Source organism: Canis aureus, chromosome 20, assembly GCF_053574225.1.
Source record: "Canis aureus isolate CA01 chromosome 20, VMU_Caureus_v.1.0, whole genome shotgun sequence".
NCBI classification, from domain to species: Eukaryota; Metazoa; Chordata; class Mammalia; order Carnivora; family Canidae; genus Canis; species Canis aureus.
The window spans coordinates 1,145,738-1,163,587 of record NC_135630.1 but is presented as its reverse complement, the minus strand read 5'-3'; the positions used below and the strand labels follow the sequence as shown (position 1 = coordinate 1,163,587).

The window sequence follows — 17,850 nt, the reverse complement described above, 5'->3', positions numbered from 1 at the left end:
AAGAAAAATAATAATTATGTATCATTTACCTTGCAGGATGACTTTATAGCAGGACTCAGAGGGACACATAAATTTAAGTACTTATTTTGGGAAAGAAAAAAGGCTAAAAGTGAAGGGATTAAAGATAGAATTTTATTTTTTTAAATTTTTTTTATTTATTTATGATAGTCACAGAGAGAGAGAGAGAGGAAGAGACACAGGCAGAGGGAGAAGCAGGCTCCATGCACCGGGAGCCCAACGTGGGATTCGATCCTGGGCCTCTGGGATCACGCTCTGGGCCAAAGGCAGGCACCAAACCACTGCGCCACCCAGGGATCCCCTAGAATTTTAATTATTTTTCAAATAATGGGAAAAAATGAATATGAAGGGAAGGGAAACAAGAGCAAAAATTAATGAATTAGAAAAAAAGAGAAAATAAGTTTGAAAAACAAAAGGTTAGTTTTTAGACTAATTACATAAAGTATTATTATCTTTATCACATTACATTTGAAAATGCACCTTCAGTGGATAAATTCATAAGGAAATAATACTGCCACCAAAGGGATTAACAAAAATGGGATAAATACATAATATTAAATAAACTGAATCCACAATAAAACAACTCACAATAAAATACCATTCACAAACTGATTTGCCAAACACTGAAAATGCAAGAAACGTGTAATTCCAGTCTCACCCACAATGGTCCAGAGATATACCCCTTAAAAGAGGACTCACTTCTCAATTCTTTGTGATGAAAGAATTTCAAAACTAGGCATAATGTAAATTTTTAAAAAATCAGTTGTAAATGTCAATGTCAAAAGATTAGCAAGTCGTTTGAGGTAATAACATATATGGTGCAGCAAGTGTATTTTGAATTTATCCCAGGAATTCAAGATACATTTAATTTAGTCATTTTTCTCTACCTGACAAAAATATGGTTAAGAAGAGCTCCAAGTTTTATATATCCTGCAATTCCTACCCTTTCTAAAACTAACTAACACTGCACAGCATTCTTATAGGTCTTGATAGATGGAAATAAATCTCTGTAGATGTGCATTTAAGAAGCACAGATAATGTTGCTCTTTGTAGACTCTCCCTTCATTAAGAACTGCTTCCTTCTCTGGGGCCCCTGGGGGGCCTAGGGCGTGACGCCGGGGTCCTGGGATCAAATCCCACATCAGGCTCCCTGCGTGGAGCCTGCTTCTCCCTCTGTCTGTGTCTCTGCCTGTCTCTGTGTCTCTCATGAATGAATGAATGAATGAATGAATACATCTTTAAAAAAAGTCTTCCATCTAGATTTTTGTAACTAAAATCAGAACTACATATAGAATAAAGATACACTATCTCTGCCAACCTACATTTGTTCAATCATGTAATTCTAACAAATGAACCTAGAAGCATCTTTTGGAAACTAAACTTTCATAAGTAAAAGAACTTTTGCTTTGGGATTTAGTTTCTGATACATGAGGCAGCAGCACAACTAATTGGAAAAAGAAAGCTCACCAGACCAGACAATATCTGGATCATGGATTATATTTTTGGGGAAAAAAAGTAATTCTTACCTCCTACTATTAAACAAAATTAATGGTGGATGAAATACACATATAAACAAACATTTTAAATAAGAAGAAAATACAGGTAAATTTCAAGCTGATAGCTTATAGATATTTTTAAACATATAAGAACAATTAAAGAAATGAAGACATTGTTTACATTTACAAGATAATTTTACTGGATCAAATAACCTAAACAATTTCCAAGTCGATTAGGTAGACTGTAAGGAATATCAACAACAAATATTGTAGACTAAGATTTAATATTTTCAGTATATTGGGGATCACACCATAATAGAAAACTATCAAATTCTGTTAGAAAAAATAAGCAAAAGAATTTATACAGAAATTTCATCCAGAAGTCTGTCCAACTTCATCAATAATCCAACAAATCAAGTAAGAACATGATATGGTTTTTGGATTCTCCATTTAATAAAACCGTAATTATAAAATAATAGTACCAGGCTGGAAAGGTGTGGTGAATGAGAACTGATAGAGAGGGTATTACAAAGTATAAAACTTCTGAAAACCAAGTCACATTAGAGGATTTAAAAAACTCTTAATTTTTGACTTAGTATTACCAGTTGTGAGCATAGATTTCAAGTGGTGGTAAGATCACAAATTTATTATAGAACACAAGTGTTCATTGATGACAAAGACTGTGACATAGGAAATTGGAGAAAATCTAAGTGTCCAATAACATGGGGATGGATAAATAAAGCACATCTACTTTTTAATAAGGACATTAAGTTAAGTTTTAGGAATATTAAGCTCCAATTATGTTACTGCATTCGTATCAATGTTTATCTTTCCAAAAAAAGACAAATTCCCTAGAATGTTATACATATTAGTCAATACATCTTCTTCTCTAAGGCAATTTTCTGAATTACTGTATATTTTTATTTGGAGCAAAGGGATAAAATTTAATGTGTTAAATTATTTTGGATAATTTCATAGTCAACAGTAGACTGATAATAGTGCGTGCTTTCAGTGTAGACACATTTTCTGATCAAATGAAGAGTAATTTATTATAATTGCTCTTGATTTTTTAAGTAAAAGAAGAAATGAGTGTACTTCACTATAAATCATATAATTCTGTATAACTGATATATGTCATTAAATTGTTCCACACACTTCTTAATCAATACTGTATACACAGCTATAATTTTTGAAATTTTTTTCTTAATCAATTCTCCTAGGAATTTGTCTTATAAATAGTCTACATTTACCTAACAGCTACAGTTATTCACCTGATTAGTTAATAAAGAAACATTAGAACAAAGATTTTAATAATTGAAGGTATTTTACAGTTATTTAGATATAAGGGCTTATTACATTTTACAATTTGATATTTTGGAATCTTATGAGATAGGAAATAAAATATTACATCCAAATTTTTTTTTATTAAATGAACAAAAGTCCATGTATATAAATTGGCTAATGCTACCTGACTAAATAGTTGTAAAATAAGTTTAAGTTGCGTGTCCTTTTCCTGGCCACAGAAATATGTGTGAAATTGGAACAGTACTAATTCTGCAAAATTTTACTATTGGTGGTCACCAACTGCAAACGATAATATGAACGAAATCACTGGGTAAACATGAGTCCTGTTGTAGATACGGGATGGCCACTGAAAGCTTTTAAAGGAAAAGCAAAGAAATGATGTAGAGCTCTGGGTCCACACTCACTTTCACTTGTTTTTCCTGCAAGATACAGCAAAAGCAGCATCACCTACAGTCAGGAAGGAAAGTTATTTAGGTACTACTTGTTTTCTAAATAGAGCAAGCGAGCACACCTGGGCGGGGAGGAGGGGCAGAGGGAGAGAGAGAATCTTCAGCAGGCTCCACACCCAGTGGGAGCCCCTTGGGGGGGGCTCAGGCCCAGGACCCTGGGATCACAACCGGAGCCAAAATTAAGTCAGATGCTCAACCAACTGAGCCACCCAGGCACCCCTACGTACTGTTAATATTAGCATTTTACAGACTTAAAATGGAGTATTCTTGTAAGTGGGTGGCTCAGTTTTTAAGGTTTCAAGTCACTGTTTAGTATATTGTTGTATAAGATGTAGAGATAATGACTCAACTGATTTATAACCAAATTGGCCATTTTCTCTTAATTCTTATTTCTCTTAACTCTCCAGATATACTGTTTGTCCATGTATTTAACAAGTGTATCCTCTTCACCTTATTTTCCATTTAATTGTCTACATTCAGGTATTTTTCATAGTATTCCTGCCTTTTTTATTTTTTTGCCTTTCTTTTTTTTAATTTATTTATGATAGAGAGAGAGAGAGAGAGAGAGGCAGAGACACAGGCAGAGGGAGAAGTAGGCTCCATTCACCGGGAGCCCAACATGGGATTCGATCCCGGGTCTCCAGGATCACACCCTGGGCCAAAGGCAGGCGCCAAACCACTGTGCCACCCAGGGATCCCTTTTTTTGCCTTTCTGAGTCTTACCTTTCTTACCTTCAAATGCACACCACAAAAGACGTGCTGCGTGCACGGAGTAGGAAATCTACCTCCTTCTTGCAAGTTCTAAATTTAATCATTGTGCTCATTCTCTAAGCTTCTATTTCTGGCTTTTGAGGGAGCGCGATCCAATTCCAACCCACTTGCGCCTGAACTCCTGAAGGTATACACGCATGCAGTTTAAGTCGCTGTGCTAGAACAACACTGCTGACTTCACAGAAGGAAAGAGAAAACCTACTTTGATTAAGCCCAGTGTGGGGTACAAATGCCATCACTCAGGCTAGCTAGGGCATGCAACTGAAGTGTCTACCTAGGGGGGTAAACGGGGATGCAACATCATCTGGGGATTAGTGACATGGAGGTAGTGAATCCACAGATGTAAAAGCAACTCCTTATACTCTGTAGAAGCTAAAGGCAGGATGCCAAGGAAGATCCCACACCAATAAGTGTCACGGAGGTGGGTAGCCACCGCCCAAACCCCCACCTTTGTGCGTGCATGCACAAAATGTTTTTCCTAATGCATACAGCAAGGAAAATGTTCAATCAGGAAAGTCTGCACAAGGAGAGTGGATTTCTATCCCATGGAAGGATATTTACAACAGCCTCTGGGAAACCCCAGTGCAGATGAAAAGTGTGGTTCAAGGTCAGTGCTACTGGAAGGTACCAAGTGTTAGAAGCCACAGGACTCGCAGAGAAAAGACAATGGGGACCCCACTCTGCAGAGATCGTTTATTCAACCCTATTTAATCTTAAGCAAACTTAACTGCTTGTGGCGATTTTGGCCTGATTTTTAGACCTCTACTGAAGGAGGATTTTGCCATTTTAAAAGTGGTGACTTCGCCTTTTAAAGGGGCTTTCTATAGAGTAGGATTGGCTTTTCCTGAAGTGGATCCAGGAGAAAAATGTGTTTCGTGTTATTAGTAGAGGACGCGGAGAAGGGTGTGGGGAGCAGAGTTGAGAGAGGGTGAGACTGGCTGTAGCTGCCATAGCATCCAGCGTCAGAAAGACTGTTCCTTTCCTCCTTGATGGAATGACCCTCAGGACTGGGTCTTGTCCCCGCATTTAGTTTTATTATCCAAGTCTCAGTAATTCTTTCTGTGGGACTAATTCAAAGCAACCCAATTCCTTGCCTAATGCATTCCTCAAGAGAGCTCTGTGTAGGCCGTTTCCTAGTGTATTTTGAATCAGCCATGACCCTGGGATGATCTTCATGGTCATTTCATTCCCAGGGTGAGGAGATCTGAGTGCTCCAACTCCTTCCCCAGGGAGCTGAAAACCATAGGTGCCATTGGAGACCCTTACCATTAAAATGTGTATCTGTAATTATATCCAAAATCATCATTTTATTCCAGACTTATATCCCTAGAAATGACAGAGAATCACCAAACTCACAGTCTACCAGAAGTCACACACTGGGAATGCAGTTAAGTTAACATGGATCTGTATCTTCCAGATTTATGCAGACCGTATGCATGTGAGGACGAGGGATGGGAGAGGTCTTTGGAAGCCTCAGCTGCTCCCCACTGCTACTTCTGGAACCTCTTGTCCGATGTGGAGAGGAGCGTCTCTGAGCTGCCCCTTATCCCATCTTCTTGATTCTGTATTATTGAGTGAGCTTCTTAAACATGTACCAGGTTCTTCACAGATGGCTTGTGCTCTTCTTTGACAAACTTTACACAGTTTGGGAGGCAGCAGTTTTTCTGTTTGCAGCACTTGGACTTCAATAGTAAGTGCTTCATAGCACTTGTTGACTATGTGAGGTCTGCTCTTCTCACTGCCAGGAATCATTTCTATAGTTGCTCCCCAAATAGCAGCCCCAAGTAGCCTCTCTCTGTCCCTCCCTCCCTTTCTCCCTCTCTCCCTCCTTCTCTTTCTCTCCTTTCTGTTTTCATGCTGTCAGCTTGGTCCGTGTTTTTCTCTAGTGGTAGTTTGAAGTTTCCTGTCGAACTTTTCCAGCCATAGAAATGTTGCCTGGCGGATGCTGCTTGAAATATCTCCACCATAGGGAAGAAGTGATTGGCATTAGGACAGTGAACAGAGAAAATCTCCTAATGTGAACAACACCACCCTAGCCCTGTGTATGGTATTCAAGGCATAACCTTCCCTGGAGGGCACTGGAGATTGGGGTCACTGCCAACAGGAGGCTTAATTTGCCTTTCCACTTCTTAAGGTAATATACCTGATTTATGAGGACACAAATTTCTGCCACACAGTGATACCTACCTGAATAGACTGCAGTTTTATTAGAATCTCTTACGTTCCATTGGTATTTTTTATAAGGTGAATCCTAGCCACCGTATTTAGTCTACATAGATCACACCTGCTCTTCTTGATAGGAACGGGGACTTTGTTCTGGACACTGATGCACATATAATGCTCTTTCTTGCTAAGTACTCTAAAAAATAGGCACTTCTGCTATTGTCGGCTGTGTAGGTTTCTACTGGACCAAGTGTCTTTGGAGAGTGACTTTTTCAAATTTGGTGCCGTTTCTGAAGGTGTATCCTAGTTAGTACCAGGAAACTCCGGAGGACTAATTACACTTAAAACATTCCCCTTCTGATCTTTCTTCGGGAAGAAAAATAATAGTTTTGTTGTATTACCGTGGCACAATGGTTAACTTGTCCAACTCATAGCAACAATGATATTCTAGTTGGTTCTAAGAGGTATGAATTGCGACAAAATAGCTCCTATGACTAGCATATGTGTGTGGTGGTTAAAGATATTAAGATGTCACAGGACTAGAAGTAGTCATTGGTTATCCTATGTTGTTTTATTGTTTGTCAGATACCACATGGTCTTTCCCTGACCAGTCTGTTTTCTTTGCAATTATTGACTAAAGAAAGGTAAATACATTTGTGCAATTTTAAACTCAAGTGGATGTAATGGAAACTAATGGCTCCCACAGAGTAGATGTGGTTAAGATATAAATCGTTGTTAGAGACAATATTGGTCGTTATTCTTCATATCTGAATACCAACCCAGGCCCTCTATATGTATATGAATATGTATAATGTTATCACATATAGTGAGTATACATATATACGTATATAAATATACATATACATGTATAAATATATATATGTATTTATTAATGTCCATAATTCTAAAAAGGGCACCAGAGAGCAGAGAGGAGATAATGGACTTATATATTTCATATTTATTTTAAATAAATTATTAATTTTTTGCTTGTGCAGTACACCTCTTGGTAGTCCTTTGTCTTCTTATGAAATCTCTAAATTATTCTATTTTCCATGTAAGTAGCTGGCCATTTATTTCACATAAATTATACTCAAATTAATATTCTCAGACAGTTTAAGTCTGCCTTTATTTTATAATCGGCAGAAAAATCTTTCTTTGAATGTTAGGTTGTGTTGCCAGATACAGTTTTGATTGAGAAAGATGTAGATCTTTTTCTTCTCCAAGAATCCACAGGCTATACAATCAGTACATAAGTAGTATAAGAAGTAAAGACTAATAAAAATCATAAAAATATGCAGATAAAGTTCTGCAGCAGTTCTGAAGAAATTAGAGTGGGCTAAATAGAGGAGTTGGCATCTGACATAGACCAAAGTTAATGTATTGACCTAGAAGCATGAAGAGCATAGACAGAGCAAGGAACCTGACCAAATTCATAGCAATAAGATTTCACAAAGAGTTTGGTGAAATAGAGAGCCTCCCAAGCTCTGAGTGGAATGTTGACACTTAACCCTTTCAGACTTAGCCTTCCAGATGTTAACTACCTTGTATTTGGCATTAAATTGGATCCACAGTGGCTGGTGGGTATAATGAAAGAAGTCACATTCAATGAAAAGGTACCTGTCTGCTTGTTTTGCACACACAGGCCTCTGCTAGGTGCTACAGGAATATCCATAAACATTTATTTTCTATATGCTCCATAATTATGTTATGAAATCAGCATTGCTAAGGCCAGGATCCAAATCTGCTGCCTAACAGTATTTTTACTCCTGGGTTAGTTCTATTTATGGACTGTGGGTTGAGGAGATATACTGTGATGTCATTTCCAACGTACATAGAAAAGGAGAATGTAGTTGTAACAGAATGGGATGATACACATCGCTCTACCTGGTAAAATGGGCCAAAGCCTAGCCACTGACTACAGATCCCCAGGGGACTGCGGTTGAGACACCTGGCGGATGGCTCCCACAATATGCTTCCTCCTCTGCCTGTGAGTACATCACTCAAAAGATTTTATGTGTGGAGCTACTAACCATAAAAGGAATGAATGTAATTTTAGTCATGACACTTCTCCAGAAAATTAATTTTTTCTTAGTCTATCAAACGACCTATGATAGGATATTCAAATTCAACTTTTCAGTTTTCTCCCAAGTTTCATCTCAGCTGCAGAAAAGATGACTCTGAGATTCCTGTCTATGGTTATTTCTTGGACAAGTTTGGGTCTGAGACATTCTGGACCTCAGTAATGAGTGAACGGAAGGCCTAGTTTCACCCCAGACACATGAAATATTGAAGCTGGAGCAACAGGAATTTCTAGATGGCTCCTATAGATGCTCTAACCATCTGTAGCTGAAGGCATCCCTCTTCTCCCCAGCTGCACCACCTATTTGGTATAGACTTCTGTCCCCACCTGTGTGAACTCAGTGCAGAGGTGGAGCCTGAGCCTGAAGACAGCGATACAGAGGCATGTTTCCCAGGGAATTCAATGCAGTTCCTGCTGACCCCTGAGTGGAGGACCTGCCACCAGCATGAGTAAGCTGAGAAACCAGAGGAGAGAAATTAAATTCTTAAAACTTTAAAAGACAGGCTTCTGTGTAATATAATCTAGCCATTTTAGGGTCCGAACAAGAAATCGGTGCATCTGATTGATTTATCTTACCCTTGAAACCTGCCCAGATGTGGCATCCAGGTGATTTAGTGCCTTGTGTTTGGTTAGTACAGCAGGCATAGGAATCTAGCCATGAAAACATGGAGAATTGGAAAATCAAGCTGCCCAGGGGAAATGGTGTTATAGTATGTATGTGGATGCAATTCAGGTAATTTTCCTTAAGATAATAATGGGGAGGTTCCTATTTATACTAATATGTTCAAGTCTTTTCTACTAGAATGTAGATTTGATGAGGAACGAAGCTATGTCCTCCTTGTCCTGTAACTCCTACCCACAGGAGAGTGGTTTTCTAGACCAGCAGGATCAGTATCACCTGGGAAATTGTTAGAAACTTGTTAGGATCCAAAGTACAAATTTTCATGCCCTTCTCCTTATCTATCATATCACAAACTCTGGAAGTGGGGATACAACAATTTGTGTTATAATAAGCCTGCCAGGGGATTCTGATGCAAGATATTCCTGGCACATAGTAGACATATATCAAGATGTGCTAAAGGATGAAGCAGTAATAACATAAGAGAGTAAACGTTTCTGTTTTGTAAAAACATATGCAAAGCACTGATGAAAGGTGTTTCTCTTACAGCATGAATTTTTATAATGTAAATAAAGAATAACTGGACTGGTTTATTAAGAAACACAGTTTGCACTACATGCAGAAATGCTGGTATAAATTTCACAGCAATCAGGAGTTACCTCTAACCCTGTGTTATCAGTGAAGATCTGTTTCTCAGGGCAAGGATGTAGTTGCTTTATACCTGGCCATTGAGCTTTTGTTTTATCCTTTCATATATTAGTGGTTGTTGCCAGCTATAATTTATTCTGATTTCGCATATGGGTATATTAACTTCAAAAAATAGTTTGCATTTCTTAAGCAAAGGCAAAGTTCATGAACATTTGTGTGACTGATGGGTCCAGCTGGTGATAGAAGAACAGACTGTCCCTCCTCTTGGTGATCACTAGCAAACTTGTTCATTCTTTAGATGCTGCTCGGTAATCAACTGTGTATTTTTGTCAGTCTGCAAGGAAACTATCAACTAACTCAGAAAGATAAGTATCTTTCTTATCACTGTAATTGCAATTAGAAAATGAGTTTGCCATATTTGACACTCTAGACCTCTACCATCACTTCTCCCCTTCCCATTTAAATAATGGATTCAACAACATAATTGGATAGTATAACTTTTTAGGAGCTAAATTCTTAAGTTATAAGAACAAAGTAGCATGTAATATTCTAAATAGGATGTACAGTCTACAAATATCAGTGACAGAAATCTTGAAATAAATCATAGCTGACGGCAAAACCATACATCTCCTGTAACTTTTCCTAATAGAGTCAAGAATCTGATTTGTTGAAACTATTAGGTATTCCTTAATTATTCGGCTCAGTGAACAGAGCTGAGCAAAATATACCAAACATAATCTGTTAGCTAAGTCAGGATTTAGACACTTGAAAATAGATTATGTTTGTATTCCAAATCAGATCATGTATTTATTCAGAGCATATGATGTACAGCTTACCATGTTAATGTGCTGGTGGGAAATATAATGAGTATCAGAAACCATTTCTGACCCGAAGAATTGGCACAAAACATAGACTCAAATACACTGAGAGTTCTAACATCCTATGCATTGCTAATATAGGACATTTCTAATTTTTAAGTCTATATAGGCAATTCAATTTAGTTATTTAACACTCAACATGTATGGCTTGAACTCATGACCCCAAGATCGAGAGTCACAGGCTCCATGGCCTGAGCCAGTCAGGTGCCCCAAGGCAATTATATTTTTCTTTCAGGAAGGAAGGTTTATTTATGTATAAGTTCAATATGTCCATAACAGTTGCCATGCCAGTAAATACCATATATTAAATTGAGCTATATGAAATTGTCTTTGGGTAGGTCAAAATCATAGAATATTAGCAATTTGGGATCCCTGGGTGGTGCAGCGGTTTAGCGCCTGCCTTTGGCCCAGGGCGCGATCCTGGAGACCCGGGATCGAATCCCACATCAGGCTCCCGGTGCGTGGAGCCTGCTTCTCCCTCTGCCTGTGTCTCTGCCTCTCTCTCTCTCTCTCTGTGTGACTACCATAAAAAAAAAGAATATTAGAAATTTCATATGGCTCAATATAACATTGTTTTAAAAGATGGCTTTACATTTTTTGAAATATTGTGCTTTATGTTTGACTAATGTTGCCATGAATTCTCTCTGTGGATGACTTTCAGAAGTCTGCATAATTTCTGTTTACTTGCATTCCTCATCCTATAATGTACTTTGAAACCATATGAGTGAACATTTGAGGAAGATTTTTAGTGTCTTGTTCTATCACAAATTAATACTATTGAGTGGCTTTGAAGGGTTATTTAAGCTTCAAAAATATATAGTCCTGGGACGTCTGGGTGGCTCAGCAGTTGAGCATCTGCCTTAAGCTCAGGGAGTGATCCTGGGGTCCCAGGGTCAAGTCCCACATTGGGCTCCCCACAGGGAGCCTGCGTCTCACTCTGCCTGTGTCTCTGCCTCTCTCTGTGTCTCTCTTGAATAAATAAATAGATATTATATATATATATATATATATATATATATATATATATATAGTCCAGTAAGAGAGTAGTTTATCAAATAAGAGGAGCCCAGCACAGAGGAGACATTTCATATTGCTTAACATTCAAATTTTACCTATATGTTATTAAATTGATGTGAACAATTTAAGAAATGGTCTTATACTCATTTTTACAGTAAAGTAATTTTTCAATTATGTTAAATTTGACTTTGAATTTCACATATTGCCATTTTATTTTAGCACCTCTTTAATCACTGTTTTGTGAATTGAATAAATTAAAATATGTAATTGAGTTTTTAGAAATATTAGCAACTTATTTTAATATTCAACTTGATGACATCATCAGTGGAAGATGAGATTTGAGGCTTTTGCTTTTGAGAATCTAAATGATCATTTGGATTCTTTATTTTGTAAAAGAAAAAAAAATAAAAGTGAATAGTGCAGAGATTGAGATTACACCACAAACCTCCCCACATCTACTCCAAAGAAAGTTCCATTAATTCAGATTTTAGAAAAAGATAATAAATTTCTTTATAGTTACATTTTATTTTTTTATTTTTTTAATAATAAATTTATTTTTATTGGTGTTCAATTTGCCAACATACAGAATAACATTTTAAAATCCAGCATAAAGTTTAATGACCATTTTAACTACATTTTGAATGCTTTATTTAGTTTATTCAATTTCACATAATGCTTCTCTGCATTGAAAACCTCTTTTCTTTACAATCTCTGCTAACTTCTATTTCTCTAAAATAAATTCCAAATTATTTAGCTTCATATTCAAGATCCTTCAACATCCAGACCCCATCTATCTTGCAACATTGCTATATAGAACCTTCATTTCATTCAAATTTGTTTTTTGATATTAAATCAGCAAATAACCACAATGAGGTACCACTTCACACGCATTAGTGTGACTACTGTTGGTAAAACAGAAAGTAACCAGTGTTGATGAGGAAGTGAGAAAATTGGAAATAGTGAGCATGTGAAGTGGCGCAGCTGCTGTAGAAAACAGTATGGCAGTTCTTCAAAAATTAAAAGTGGAATTACTGTATGAGCCAGCAGTTTCACTTCTGGATGATATATATCCAAAAGAATTGAAAGCAGAGTCTCAAAGAGACATTTGTATGCCTGTGTTCATAGCATCTTTATTTACAACAGCCAAAAGGTGGAAGCAACTCCCATCTATTTACAGGTGAATGAATAAACAAAACATGGTTTTTACAAATAATCAAATGTTACTAATCCTTTAAAAGGGGGATGATGACACCCTCTATAATGGATGAACCTTGAAGATATTATGTTATCACAAAAACACAAGCACTGCATCACTCCCCTCCCAGGAGACACCTAGCATAGTCAAATTCATAGAGGCAGAAAATAGCATAGTGGTTCCAGGAGCTGAGGGAAGGTGGGGATGGGGAGTTGTTTGATGGGTACCGAGTTTTAGCTTCACAAGATGAAAAATTTTGAAGTTCTGTGTCACGATGTCAATGTACTTAAAACCACTTACCCATACACTTTAAATAGTTGAGATGGTTAACTTTATCTCATGCATTTTTTACCACCATTTTAAAAAATTAAGTGAATAGATAATTTTTTAATGTTCCAATAATAATAATAATAATAATAATAATAATAATATTCCTATATCTAAAGCAAGTCCTTAGAAAGTGGTTTCCGGGATCCCTGGGTGGCGCAGCGGTTTGGCGCCTGCCTTTGGCCCGGGGCGTGATCCTGAAGACCCAGGATCGAATCCCACATAGGGCTCCCGGGGCATGGAGCCTGCTTCTCCCTCTGCCTGTGTCTCTGCCTCTCTCTCTCTCTCTCTGTGACTATCATAAATAAATAAGAAAAATGTTTGAAAGTGGTTTCCAGTCACTGTGTTGTACACCTAAAATTAATGTGTCAACTATACTTCAGTAAAATAAAATATAAAAATTAAAAATTAGGGGATCCCTGGGTGGCTCAGCGGTTTAGCACCTGCCTTAGCCCAGGGCCTGATCCTGCAGTCCCAGGATCGAGTCCCACATCAGGCTCCCTGCATGGAGCCTGCTTCTCCCTCTGCCTGTGTCTCTGTCTCTGTCTCTCTCTCTCTCTCTCTGTCCCTGATGAATAAATAAATAAAATCTTAAAAAAAATTAGGGACACCTACGTGGTTCAGCAGTTGGGCATCTACCTTTGGCTCAAGGTGTGACCCTGGGATCCTGGGATCGAGTCCCACATCGGGCTCCCTGCATGGAGCCTGCTTCTCCCTCTGCCTGTGTCTCTGCCTTTCTCTCTGTGTCTCTTATGAATAAATAACTAAAATATTAAAAAATAAATATGAAAATTAAAAATTAAATACCAAAGGGATGGCTACTAAAATTAGTATGGCAGTTATATAATGTATTGAAAAGTCAGAGATTTCTTGTCTCTTGCTGTTTTAAGGATCTTCTCTTTATCTTTGGAATTTGCAAGCTTAACTATTAAATGTCGAGGTGTTGAATGGTTTTTATTGAATTTGGGGGGGGATCTGTCTATCTCTTTGATCTGAATTCCTGTTTCCCTTCCCAGATTAGGAAAGTTTTCAGCTATGATTTGTTCAAATACATATCCTGGACCTCTGTCCCTTTCGGCGCCCTCAGGAACCCCAATTAAACGTAGGTTTTTCTTCCTCAGGCTGTCATTTATTTCCCTTAATCTATCCTCATGGTCTTTTATTTCTCTTTTTTCCTCAGTTTCCCTCTTTGCCATCAAATTGTCTTCTATGTCACTCACTCGTTCTTCCCCCTCATTCACCCTCGTCGTTAGGACTTCTAGTTTGGATTGCATCTCATTCAATTGATTTTTAATTTCTGCCTGATTAGATCTAAAGTCTGCAGTCTTGAAGTCTCTTGAGTACTTTATGCTTTTTTCTAGAGCCACCAGTATCTTTATAATAGTGCTTCTGAATTGGCTTTCTGACATTGAATTATAATCCAAATCATGTAACTCTGTGGGAGAGAGAGAGGACTGTTTCTGATTCTTTCTTTTGAGGTGAGGTTTTCCTTCTAGTCATTTTTCTGAGTGCAGAGTGGCCAAAAACAAGTTGTATTGGGAAAAGGAGAAAAAGAGAGGAGAGAAAGAAGGAAAGAAAAGAGAAAAAGAAAAAAGGAAAAAAAAGAAAAGAAAAGAGAAGAAAAAGAGAAAGAAAAAGAAATAAAGGGAAAAAAGGGTGGGGGGCAGCAAACAAATCAAAAAGAAAAAAAACACGGGGGAGTATCTTCTGATTCTGTATACTTTAAGTCCCTTGACTTCCCCTGGAACGTGGCCATCTAGCTGGTCTTCTGGGGGAGCGGCCTGTTGTGCTGATTTTCAGGTATTAGCACTTGGGGGAGCTGCTGTGTCACCTGCCTGGTGCAGGGCTCAGTGGGGATGTTTACCCCGTGAGGCCCCAGGAGGGACAAGTGCAGTGGGCAGAGGCCAGCTCTGGAGCCCTGGAGTCAGCTCCCGCAGTAACTAGGGAGCTCTGCGTCTGCAGGGCCTGGATGCTCCGGGCGGGGCTGCTGATCTGCTTATCTCGGGGCAGGAGCGTCCTTGCTGTCCTGGGCTCTCCTGGCCTCTGCCTGTCCTGGGGGGAGGCCAGATCCTGGGCTGTGTACCGGGCGCCCTGTGCTCCTGGGCCTGCGCTGTTGGAATTGCGATCCTGGCCCCGCAGCCCCCTCTCCGCAGAGCCGCCTGAGCCACCTCCGCGCTGCTCCCAGGTCCAGCCGTGCGCGTGCTGCAGCCCTTGGGGAGCTCGGCGCACTCTCCCCGGGGCGCAGGTGTCTGTTAGTGTCCCAGGGAGCCTGAGGGCATCCCCGCCCTCCTGGGGTCCTGCTCCACCTCCCTGCGAGCCCTTTCCGCCCGGGAAGGTTGGTGCAGCTTCTGCTTCTCCGGGACGGGGCTCTCCTGTCCTGGGGACACTCGCCCCGGCCTCAGCCCGGCTCCTCGCGGGGCCCCGCCCCCCTGGAGGCCTTTGTTTCTTTATTTCGTTTTTCCCGTCTTCCTACCTTGATAGAAGCGTGAACTCTTCTCACTGTAGCGTTCCAGCTGTTCTCTCTTTAAAGCTCAGGCCGCATTCGTAGATTATCAGGATGATTTGAAGCTTATCTAGGTAATTTGGTGGGGACAGGTGACGTGGGGACCCTACTCTTCTGCCATCTTGCCCCTCCTCAATCCTCATAAAGTTTCTATGATTAAGCATGGTAATGTACATAATTTAACAGTAAGTATGCAGTGCTAGCTGTTATTACCATTATTATTATTATAATTATTACTGAAGGATTCTTAATTCCTAAAACATTTAATTACAATAAATTCATGACCTTATATTGAAACTTAAACTGAGGTGTGTATGACACACAATAGATATATATAATGTTTCACTTTTGGGCAAATTTTTAAAACATCTGTACTAACATTCTAATGCTCTAATGAATGCTGTATTTACAACCGCAAGACAAGAAAATAGATGCCAATCTGTTCAACAGACTTCATCATTCTTCAACAGATATTTTATTGTATAAATTTTGGGTTTTTGTTGAGTGTGGTTTGGGGCAAATCATAAGATGGGTAAAGGAAATAAAGAACTAAAATTCATTTTTAAATGCTCATTTGCTTAAAGTAATTACCGCACTAATATGCTTTAAGTCTTAGATTAAAAATACATGCTTTAACTCTTAAAAGTATAAATGTACTCATTTATGTCTCTGGGCAATTTATACCTCCTGCATTCTCATTACAGAGGTGACAATGTTCTGATCTCTTATGTGTATTTCCAGACATATTTTAGGCATATATAAACAAATGCATTTTCCTTCCTTTTCACACAAATGCAAGCATACACAACACTCTTACCTTCTCATCTTTTTTTTTTCACCAAAAGCTGTATAGTGTGTTGGTGTCTATATCAGCACTTAGTAAGCTTGTAAACTCTATGACTTATACAGCTTCACTGGATGGATATATCTAACCAATGTCATCAGACCACAGCTCATGGACAGTTTCGTTAACAGCTGTAACTTCTTGTTATAAACGTACTGAATAAATAGTATTGTCCAATTTAAATCAGTTAGTATGTATGTAGTATACTGGATGATAATTCCAAGGAAAGGAATTGGTAGGTCAAGGATAATGCATGGTAATTAATTTTTAAAAGAAATTTTTCATTTATTTTTGAATATTAATACAGGCATGTAGCACATAACTCAAAAGGAAAAAAATGAATGGTAAAAATAAGACTCTCTCATACCATTTTCCTATATTCATCCAGTTTGTTGGACTGGAGATAATCAGGCTTACCCGCTTTATGTCTAAATATCCTTCCAGAGACAGGTAATGTGTACATGTGTACGGAGAAGAATCCCTATTTTTCAGGCAAGTGTTGTTTTCTGTAGCATAAAAGCTTATGACATCAGAAGACTCTTGTCTAGATGTTTGTTTAAACAGAGATACTGGGCTCGAGAGTAACCGTTCACCCAGGATTGCACATCATGTGGCCTTACCATTCAGTCTCAGCCATCGTAGTCCTTATCAGGAAAAGTGATGCTTCCTGGGAATCTCACTATAGGGCACCGTTTTCCCTGAATGAAGAAGGGATAGTGATGAATTCTGTACCTCCTCACCAAGGATTTTCAAACCTCCTGCCATCCGCCTCTATGCTTGGCATGCAACGTGCATTCTGGGATTCCTCTTCACCATAATTAGAGACATTACTTTCACTACTCCTCTAAATCTTTTATTTCATGTGTCTTGGCCACCCTCTTTCTTAGTTCTGTGTCTAGTGTGTTACATCTCCTAGTAGCTTCCTAAAGAAACGTTAAGGGGGTGGCTATTTTTTTAAGTCATGTACGTTAGCACATCTCTTTAGCTAATTCTCTCAGCTGATTTTTCTGGATATAGACTTCCGAAGCAGTTTTTCAGCTTTCTGATTGCCAATGTTGCTAATGAAAAATTCAGACATTCTGATTCTTCATTCTTTGTTTATGAAATCTTTGTCACTCTCCCCCCCCCATGGCAACTTCTGGGATCTTCTTTTTTTGCCTCTACTGTCCTAAAATATCAGAATGCATTACTGGTCTGGCTCACCCATCCTACTGGGTACTTGGAAGGTCCTGTTAATCTGGAATTCGATTCTCTTTAATACTAGTAAATGGTCTTAAATTATATTGCATCATATAATATTCCATTTGTTAAATTATGTTATACATGTTTATTGTGTATAATACATACAGTGATGATGTATGTAGTTTATACTAAATGTGATGTGACATTTATAAGTCAGCATGTAAGTTATTATTATTTTTTTTCAAAATGAACAAGAGTACTATTAAAGAGTGTTTGCAGTCAGTTCAGGAAATCACATATATGCTACTTGCAGAAGAGTTACACCCACAGTAATGATGTCCTCTAAACAATATAT

General features: G+C 38.4%; 2 long non-coding RNA genes across 3 annotated transcripts in view; one reads left to right on the top strand and one right to left on the bottom strand.

The window, feature by feature from the left end:
- Positions 1 to 17,850, top strand: part of LOC144291399 (uncharacterized) — a 110,587-nt gene that overhangs the window by 51,322 nt on the left and 41,415 nt on the right. The gene's annotated exons all lie outside the window — the stretch shown is intronic.
- Positions 1 to 17,850, bottom strand: part of LOC144291401 (uncharacterized) — a 69,305-nt gene that overhangs the window by 48,169 nt on the left and 3,286 nt on the right. Inside the window, exon 2 of the long non-coding RNA XR_013358662.1 lies at positions 16,934 to 17,011. This is a non-coding gene — a long non-coding RNA (uncharacterized LOC144291401). The remainder of the gene's footprint in view (positions 1 to 16,933; positions 17,012 to 17,850) is intronic.